Raw genomic sequence first — 9819 nt, 5'->3', positions numbered from 1 at the left:
TTCACCATTGAATTTCATTTGATTAGATAGTGCCCAATGTTCAAGTTTGTTTAAGGTGACCAGACGTCCTGCATTTGCCGGGACAGGCACGCCTTCTCATAATTTTTCCCGCATCCTGGGCCATTCCCAAAACATCCCGCTTAATTTTGGTGCCTTCTTCGACTCACTCCCCTGCCCATCCACTGCCGCTCGCATGGGCGGGGTAGTGTAGTGAGTGAGCAGGCGTATGGGTGGGGGAGCGAGCTCCCCTTTCCAGCCCCACTTCCGGACAAGGCGTGGGAAAGCCTCTGCAAAAAGAGCCACCTGGGGCCACCGCTTCTTTTCTGATCTCAGAGTAAGTGACAGGCGGGGCGAGTGAGTGGGTGGATGGTGGTGGGATTGCCGCCCGCTGCATTGCAGCTGATTTGCCCCAGGCCGGGCGGGCTGGGAGGCTTTGGGCGTCCGGGTGGGAAGAGTGCGGAGGAAGGCAGAGTGGCGCTTGACGCGACTCTGCTACTTCTGCTGCAGGAGCCCCTAGATAGGGAAGGCGGGTGGCAGGGCGGAGCAAGGGAGTGCAAGCGGTGGATCCCGGGCTCATATGCAGACAGAGCTCTCCAGGCACAGGAGCGCTGGAAAAGTGCTCCACTCATGCACCCACCAGGACAGAGCACGCTCGCTCACTCTAGCCCTGCCTGCCGGCATGCTAAAGTGCCAGCATGACTTTGAAGTGCTGACTTGCCGCTTGCCTTCCACGTCAGCCCGCGCGGAAGGCAATCCAGCACTTCAAAGTCATGGCGTCAGTTTAGAACTCGGCCGTCATTCAGCGAAACATCTTTCGCTGAACGGCAGCTGAGGGGCACGCTAAAGTGCCGGCATGACTTTGAAGTGCTGGCTTGCCGCTTGTCTTCCACGTCAGCCCACGCGGAAGGCAATCCAGCACTTCAAAGTCATGCCGGCAGTTTAGAACTCGGCCGCCGTTCAGCGAAACATGTTGGGTGGGAGACAAGAAGGGGGAAGGCTTTATGCGGCTGGCGTGGAGGTGGTGTTTGGCTCCGTCTGAACTCGGGCACCATTGTTGGCTTGAGAACCACTCTCTTCGGTTCGCGAGGACATGCTTGTTTCGTCTATTTCGGTAAACGCGGTGACGCTAACTGTGCCGACAGAAGCTACTGGTTGGCGTGGGAGGACCAGGCTGTCTTGCCTCCACGGCTTTTGTTGACGCCGCCACTACTGGTGCTGCTTGTGCAAGGGAGGGATTCGGGATAGGACAAGGAGCAGCTGAACGCCTCTCTTAACCTGCTTTCGAGCGCTGCCTGGGCAGAAAAGACGCGAGAGCTCTCCCCAACCGCTCCAAATTGGCTGGAGGAGGAGGAGGAGGTGGTGGTGGCTGATTCGCTGATGCTCAGATCCATTCCATTGTATTTGTATCCCCCGTAAGAGCCGGCGTGCATGTTGCCTAGATCTCTATAGGATCCATCCATGGATCTGCCGGCCCCATAATTTAACAGCTGATAGTCTGGGGCATTAGGGTAGCATCCTGAGAACTAATGTACAAAGTAATAACTCATGTGGGTTTGTATCTTGGAGGGCTTGATTTGTGGGGTTTGTGGTGGTTATAGCCCCCGTGCTTGAGAATTTATGATGTATTAATGAGTTATAGCGGTGGTGCCTCACTCTCCTCCGCTAGGAACACCTCAGCTGGGCAGGCAGGGGTGCTAGGCTTTGCCGGCTTCAGCTCAGCCACAGCGTCGGTCAGAAAATTTTAAGAAGAGGCACTGGACAGCCGCTTGTCTAAAATGGATAGGATCTCCTGCTTGAGGGGGGGAAAGGACTAGAAGACCTCCAAGGTCCACTCCAGCTCAATTCTGATTTGACCAGACCCCTGGTCAACAGTTGCAACACCGACATTGTGGAATGAGGGTTGCAATGGCCATTGCAAGCCACTAAATGGACTTTCCAGCCCCTGTTGTCTTTCTTAGAGAAGAATTCAGAATACCGGAGCTGGAGGTCATCTAGTCCAACCCCCTACTCAAGAAGGAGACCTGATACCATTTCAGGCAAACTGTTGTACATTATCTTTTTCAAAACCTCCTGTGATGGATCACCCACAACCTCTGGAGGGAAGCCTTCCACTGGTTAATTGTCCTCACTGTCAGGAAATTTCTCCTTAGTTCTAGGTTGCTTCTCTCCCTGGTTAGTTTCCATCAATTGCTTCTTGTCCTTCAGGGGCTTTGGAGAATAGGTTGACCCCTTCTTCTTTGGGGCAGCCCCTCAAATATTGGAAGACTGCCATCATGCCACTCCTAGATCTTCTTTTCTATAGACTAGAAATCCACAATTCCTGCAACTGTTCTTCATATATTTTATCCTCTGGTCCCCTAATCATCTTTCTTGCTTTTCTCTGCACTCTTTCCAGAGTCTCCACGTGTTGAGACTGATTGATTGGTCGATCTCAAGTAGCTTCTATCCACCTCAAAGCCACAAAGTGTTTCCTCCAGGCTCTTATCACAGATCACTTATGTTACTAACTTATCAGCTGCAGTTATTCACTTAAGAACTGTGGCAAGAAAGATGGTATAATGGGCTTAGTGACCAAAGTTACAATGGCATTGTAAAAAGTGACTGATTACCATTTTTCACACTTAGCGACCATTTTCACACTTAGTGACCGTTGCAGCATCCTCATGGTCACATGATCAAAATTTTGATGTTTGGCAACAGTTACAATTTATATTTGTAAATTGTAATTATGTTGAAAAAAAAATTACAATACTATTTTTGCTTTATATGAAATTTTTGTTGCTCCATATAAAATTTTTAATCAAGCCCCCCCCCCCCGGTCAAAAGTGTCCCTCTTTACCAATCTGAAAATCTGGTCACCTTAAGTTTGTTGTGATCCTTCTGTATTTTAAGCCTATCTTCTGGGGTGTTGGCTATTCCTGCCAACTTGGTGTCATCTGCAAATTTGATGAGTTCCCCATTTATTTCCTCATCCAAATCATTGATGAAGATGTTGAAGTGTATTGGGCCTAAAACAGAGCCTTGGGATACTCCACTGCATACTTCCCTCCATGTAGATGCAGTTCCATTGAGGACTACATGTTGAGTGCAGTTGGTCAGTCAGTTACGAATCCATCTGGTGGTGGTGCTGTCTAACCCACATTCTTCTACTTTATCTAATAGTAGGTTATAGTCTACCTAATCAAATGCTTTACTGCATACTTGTGTTTGATGTTTGGCAACAGTTACAATTTATATTTGTAAATTGTAGTTATGGAGTGAAAAATTAACATCATTCACAAAATATAAATGGTAAATACTTTAAACAGAGAGATGTATTTATTAAAATTCATGCCAAAGATAAAACATCAGATTAAAATAAAAATAAAAGATTCATGTGTTGCTATTGAATATTTATGGAAAGAAAAATATACATTTACTATGCAAAAGTGCATCTTACTTGTATGGAAAGGACAGTTAAGTGATTATGTTAAAACAGGACCCAAGAGAGTGAGGTGTTGCCGAATGAATAATAAATTAAACATAACTTGTCAGATTAATCATAATTTGGCAGATTGATAATAAGTGAGAATTGAATTAGAGAGCTAATTTATTAAGAAGAGTGAATGGAATGAGATGAAGAGGAAGAGAGACAATGTTTGAAGAGAATTGATGAGGTACTTAAAAAGAGAAAGCTAAGGGGAGCTGAGGAACAACAAGTGATGTATGAAGCAGTACATGAACCTGAGTGAAAGCTGGGTGGGTTTGAAGGATAGAAAGGTATAAAATGATATTGTTTGTGTGAACTAGATTTACTTAGCCCCCCATTTGTATGTAATCATCCCTTTATTTTCTTGGTTATACTTTATTTACATCAAAGAGTAAATTGTGTATGATGCAAGTTTGCACATTGAGTGAGAAAAGGGAATAAGTATTTAGTACCTGCCATGGCTGCTGCTCCTGAATATTCAGTTTTCTTCTTTTCCACCACATTTCTTTGTGTTTTTGTTCAATATGCATGGCATGTAAAGCATGACATACAGCATACACAGCGTCATATATATTGTAACTGTGACCAGTCATGCTCATTTCATAAAAAGCATCAGGAAGGTTCTCCAATTTCTCCCTTAGAGTGCAAATGTCATCATTTTTCTCATTCACCAAAGGACTGGGAAAAGCACATTGAAATGCATGTACCCACACATCTTTGATAAAGCCATCTTCTTTTGACAAGAAAAGATCTCTTTCCTGAACAAATTGCTGAAATCCTGGAATTTCATTGGAGTAAACTGAAAAGGACAGGGCACCATGGATGTCTTGAATATCCCAGGTCCTTTGGTAAATCACTGTTGCTAGATCCATTTGGGAGGGTATGACCCACACTTTACCTTTTATTTCCATAGATAATGTTTCCATTTTAGGAAGATATAGCAACGATCTCAGATGTAGAAGTGTTGTTTCATAGACAATTACTGCATTGGCTTTACTTTTCATAATAAGATAAAATGTTTCTATTAGCCAATCCAATTCGTCTAATAAATTACTGAGGTGTACTTGTTTAATTATTTTTAAAAAGGCAATGCAAATGCCATGAAGAGGAAAAGTTGAAAGTGTCATCCGCACAAATCTACCACCATCATCTTCCCTCACTAATATCCCAACCCATGTCCATTTAAAATGCACAAGCAGCTGAAGAAGTCCTTGGTACATCTCATTTTCTTCTGGGACCATATGGTAGAAGGAAAATGATTCACTTTCATCCAGCATCTCTGGGTGTGACCCATATATTAGCTACAGGAATAAAAAATAATAATAGCAGCTTAGAGAAAGAGAAAGAAATGGAGAAATATTTGTTAAAATAGCCACTGTACAAAATCTGTTGTAATTTGGAAAGTCATTGTCAATTGTCTAGCAAATTATTGTACATCAACCAGAGCCCCTCTTTGAGAAAGATGTACAGTTAAGAAATATGAACTATTAATTGATTAATTAATTAATTAATTACATAAATAAGTACATTTTAGTTTCTTTCAGAACTTATTTTAGCAGTGTTATATAAGCAGGCTTTTGTATTCATCAGTGGAGAGATTTATGATGTTCTCATGTTGTATTAAAAATATTATATTTCAGTGAAAAACCTGAATTTCAGATTGGTGCATTGTATTTCTCAGAATAATGTGTTCCAGGAATTTCTTTTAAAATACAGTTATTGATCAAATGATTAATGAATAAAAGTTTAACTTGTTTTTCATTGAAAATCATCATAAAGGATACATCTTAAGGGTAGAAATAGGAAAGTGAGAAGCCTTGCATTATTGAACCAGTAGTTAACACTATAGCTTACCTTGGTTGAACAGCATATTCCTTTGAATGTGGTTTATAATATTCTCTTTTTCAGTCAATGCAAAGTATCCCAGATCAAAATAATTTGGGATTGTCATAAAAGCCATTGTATTCAGCAACTGTCCTTTTTAAAATTTCATTGGAAAGTAGAAAAGTTCTAAACATCACAATCCTTTCATAAAAGCCTTAAAATCATCCAATAACATCAAATCCATTAGCCACATGGTCTCAGTTTTTAAAACATTCTCTTTCTTCATATGCTTTACTAATTAATGTAAAGTAAGTAAAAACAAGCACACATTAGTGTGTTTCTAACATATAGACATGTAAAAGTTTCATAAAAATCTGGATGATTTTATAAGATCTCACATCTCACCATACAACCTACCTGTGGAAATTTGTAGATCCTCAAGATATCTGCCATGTCAATAGATATTTCAGAATAAAGAGCCCCAATGACTGAGACCAAGTTGTTTTGGATCCCACATTCATAATTGGGGACCATCCTCTTCAGAGGTGAAAAAAGTTCCATTGTGGCATGATAAATCCATCTTCTACCATAACTGTCAAAAATGTTGATGCCCAAGGTGACATTGGGCAAGATCTGAGGGTTTTCATTTATCTCTTTCACAGCAAATATTAAAGCCAAAATATGCTGATAAAACTTAGTCTGTACACTGAAATAATAATTGTACATGATAAAAAGAGCTTATTATTTTATAGAAAACATTGCATGAAATATATAGTAAATTTTAATATTTTGATTTTGAAAGCAATAGTCCCCATGATACACATTGTGTGACAAGTGTAACATTTGATTTAGCTTTGTATAGTTTTTAAACAGAAAACATCTCAATTAGTATATTGAAGAGTTATTTGCTAATTGTTTTAAGAACCCCAGGGAAATTAATCAAGGATGAATCATTTGAATTAGATAAAAGATGTATTTTTTTCACTACAGCTCATTCTGGTATATGTAGTAATATTCCAAATGCAAGTATAATCTGATATCTCTTGTACCTCACAGTGGGGTGAGGAACACTTACATTACTTCATCAATAAATGAAAGATGGGGATTTTCCATGAAGTTTTCTAGTTCTATAGGCATGAACATAAGAGAAGTAATGCCACCAATGATGAGATCACCAGACTGGAAATAGTTGTGAGAAATAGGGCGAGGATCACCAATATTGCAGTTTCTCATGTTGCTTTTTAAAATTATAAGAGATAAAAGCAAGAGGAAAATGGTTGTGGTCATTGTGCCAAATGTATATATAGAACAAAATTTGTCTACTAATGGTTAAAAGTCTATAAAAGTATACTAGTATGATTTGCATTACCATCCCATCATCATACTATTGACAAATATTCTGAAACCCTGAATTCACCTCATCAGGAATAAGTTTCACAGGACTTCATCTGTGTTTAAATTCATGCTACAGATCAGCACAGCTATTAAACATTGGTGGCATTCATAAGGTCTGAGTCCTTTTTAGTTTTACATTTGCCATAAAGACTTCATCACCAGGCAGAATTAATAACAGTATTTGTGATAATTACAGATGGTGTGAAGATCCATCATAGCACTTGGATAATCTGTTTTCTCACCTAGAAAGAAAAGGGTGTGTCAACTTTGAATGAGCCAATGTGATAGAAATGAATAGAACATGAAAGAAGAAGAAAAACTTTCCTGGAATGGGGATGTTAAAAAAAGGTTATTTCATCTGCAAAATATGAACATTTTGAATAAAAAGCTACAATTTACAAAAATGGCTGTCCACTCAATGTGTCAGGAGAGTTTTATAACAAAGACCATTCATGTTGAGGGTCAACACCGATGCCACTCCTTTGCATGTAATCCATTTCACAGAGAATGGAACCTTTGCTGGGCAAGGTCACAATAAGATTTAATTATTCTACAGAAAAAGAATATGTCTTCTTTCTGGAATTCTGACTTGATGTATCCACTGGCATGCCATTATCAAACCATAATTTGCTTTTTAAAATTGTGCTTCCCACTTTCTTCCATACAAAGATTTGCTTTCCACTGGTTGTTTCTCTTTGTGTATTCTCTGGTCTCCTGACACCAATATATTTTCATAATTTATGGTTTTTCAGAAAGATACAAAGTTAAAAGATAAAAAGCAGAACAAAAAAATTAGAAAATAAAAGGACAGACAAGGATAAAAATAAAAGTGGAGAAAATGAAAAAGAAGGAAAAAAGAGTAAATTTTATAGAAAAGATTGTTATTTGTCCCATCTGAGCACATTTTTCTTAATTGCATTCCATACCTTAATATAATTATTGTGACACAGCATAGTTTTCATATTAGTCAAAATAACACCTTTGTCAGCGTTCCAAATACCATGTAGAATTAAATCAGAGTTGAAGGCAAAACTATACTTAAAGTTCCAATTTAATAAAACAAGCATGTTGGCACATAGCTGTGGGGATTCCAACTCTGGAAGTTACATCAGAATCCCACCCAGTTAAAAGTTCATGATCTTGCCCCCACAACCACAATCTATCACATGGTTCAATCTCCTTCTTGCATGCTGGCGTCCATGCCCAGCTTCTTCCGGTCAGGTGTACTGGTGTGGAGTCAAAGGATGACCTTGGCTTCTAGCAAAGAATGAAAAACAATACATTCCAAAATCCTACTCCTTCTAATCCCCCCTCCCATTGACTATAGTTAAAGAAACAGCATAATGAAATAAGAGAAAGTGTGGCAGGCCAAAATTCTAAAAGGAATATAAATGTAGGCCTGACAACCTTCTCCTCAATTTTGAAGTAAGTTTTCTTGATCAAAGCAAGTTGATGTCATGAAAATGTGGAGGTTTACTGTGAAGGCTACTGGAGGCAGACAGAGACTGCAAGGAAATTTTTTTATTAAAAGTTTTTTTATTTTAAATTTTCAAAACAAGCACAACACAAAGAATCCTTCTTCTTTACATACTGTAGAAAGTGTATCAGTTGGTTACAAAAAGCTTTCATCCGTCTCTTCCACTGTCGTCACAAAATTCGTATTAACTCAAGAATTTTAAATCAGATATTTTTATACATATTACCATCATCATGCCTCCATTTTCATTTGACTATAATTGTTTAAACGTCCTTCATCATAAAATGTACCAAGATTTAAAACCTGACCAAATACTGCCATTTCATTTGTTATTTCTAATATCCTCCAATAACACTATATCCTTATGGCCTATTCTGACTAAACATCAATAATATTTAGTAACAAAAATTTCTAATCCTTTCGAAATCACTGTTTAGAATTTACATCCAATTTCCTTATGTTGTACACATACATACATACATACATACATACATACATACATACATACATTGTTATCATTATCCCTCCTTCATTAACTCTACCCATGAGCATAGCATTTCCCCCCCTCAATAATAAAAAACTTAGCTAGATTCAACTTAGTTCTTTTTTATTAACCTTTATATATAACCAAATAATTCCTAATCTTCCTTTCATAGGTACTATTCAATATTCATATCCAATTACTACTTGTCCAATACATATGTATGCATTATTATCATTATCAGTTGTTTATTTAACCGTATCTATTGTCACTAAATTTCACTAAATTTAACTAGTTTTAGATTAGACACTTTCATCTATCAACCTGTATCTTTCCAGTAGCAAAACTATCTCATGTATTCTGCCATTTGTGGTATCAATCCTCTAATCATCTCCTTAATAAATTTGCCTGGACTCCTCTTTGTAACTCATTGCTTATTGAGTGTCTCACATAATTTTGATGCCCTTCTTCTCTTTCCATAATCGGCTTATCTTTAATTGTCAGTAGTGTTATCAATGATGTTGCTAATAACATTTCTCTGTTTAAATCCATAAATTCTTTTTTTTTCTTCTGTAGCTTGCCATCTGGGGTAGAATTCCTCTCCATTTAATTCCTCTTTCCGTATTCCACTCTTTCCATTTCCAGACACAAACCAATCACCATAGATATCAGTGGATTTGATTTTTTTGTGGTGATTTTTCTCCAGTTTTTAGGACTCTAACCTCCACTTTTTCCACTTAATAAATATCTCCAATTTCTTCATCATATTTTACTGTTAGATGTTCTAGATTTTCCAACTTCTTCTCCATCCTCTCAAATGTGTTTGATAATTTCTGGATTTCAAACAGCATCTTTTGCAAACTTAAAGCTTCTTTCTGCTGTTGAAGTTGTGCCATAATTTCCAGCTGTCAAATAGTGCTGTTCTGGCTTGAAGGATTTTTACAAGGTTAAGGGGTGGCCTTTGAAATTGATCCCATTTCTCACCTGGGAAGCTGGGCGCTTTTAGACTGTTTCTTGAAGAAGAAGTGATTGGGTGAGTCCCTGGTTGGAGTAGGGCAATCAAGCAAGTTTATTGTGGAAGAATCAGTCATTCTAACAGACAATAAAAAGTTTCACTGCTTCCTAGGCACTAGTTTATCTTGCATATTTACTTTTCATTCTAAATAAAGCTTT

At 38.4% G+C, this 9819-nt stretch overlaps 1 pseudogene; it reads right to left on the bottom strand.

Annotated features, from left to right (window-relative positions):
* Positions 1 to 999: 999 nt before the first annotated feature.
* On the bottom strand, positions 1000 to 1547 carry LOC116521546 (annotated as a pseudogene).
* Between the last annotated feature and the right edge of the window lie 8272 nt (positions 1548 to 9819).

This window comes from Thamnophis elegans, chromosome Z (genome assembly GCF_009769535.1).
Source record: "Thamnophis elegans isolate rThaEle1 chromosome Z, rThaEle1.pri, whole genome shotgun sequence".
Lineage (NCBI taxonomy): Eukaryota > Metazoa > Chordata > Lepidosauria > Squamata > Colubridae > Thamnophis > Thamnophis elegans.
The sequence above is the reverse complement of the archived record's forward strand: the minus strand, read 5'-3'. Positions and strand labels throughout refer to the sequence as shown.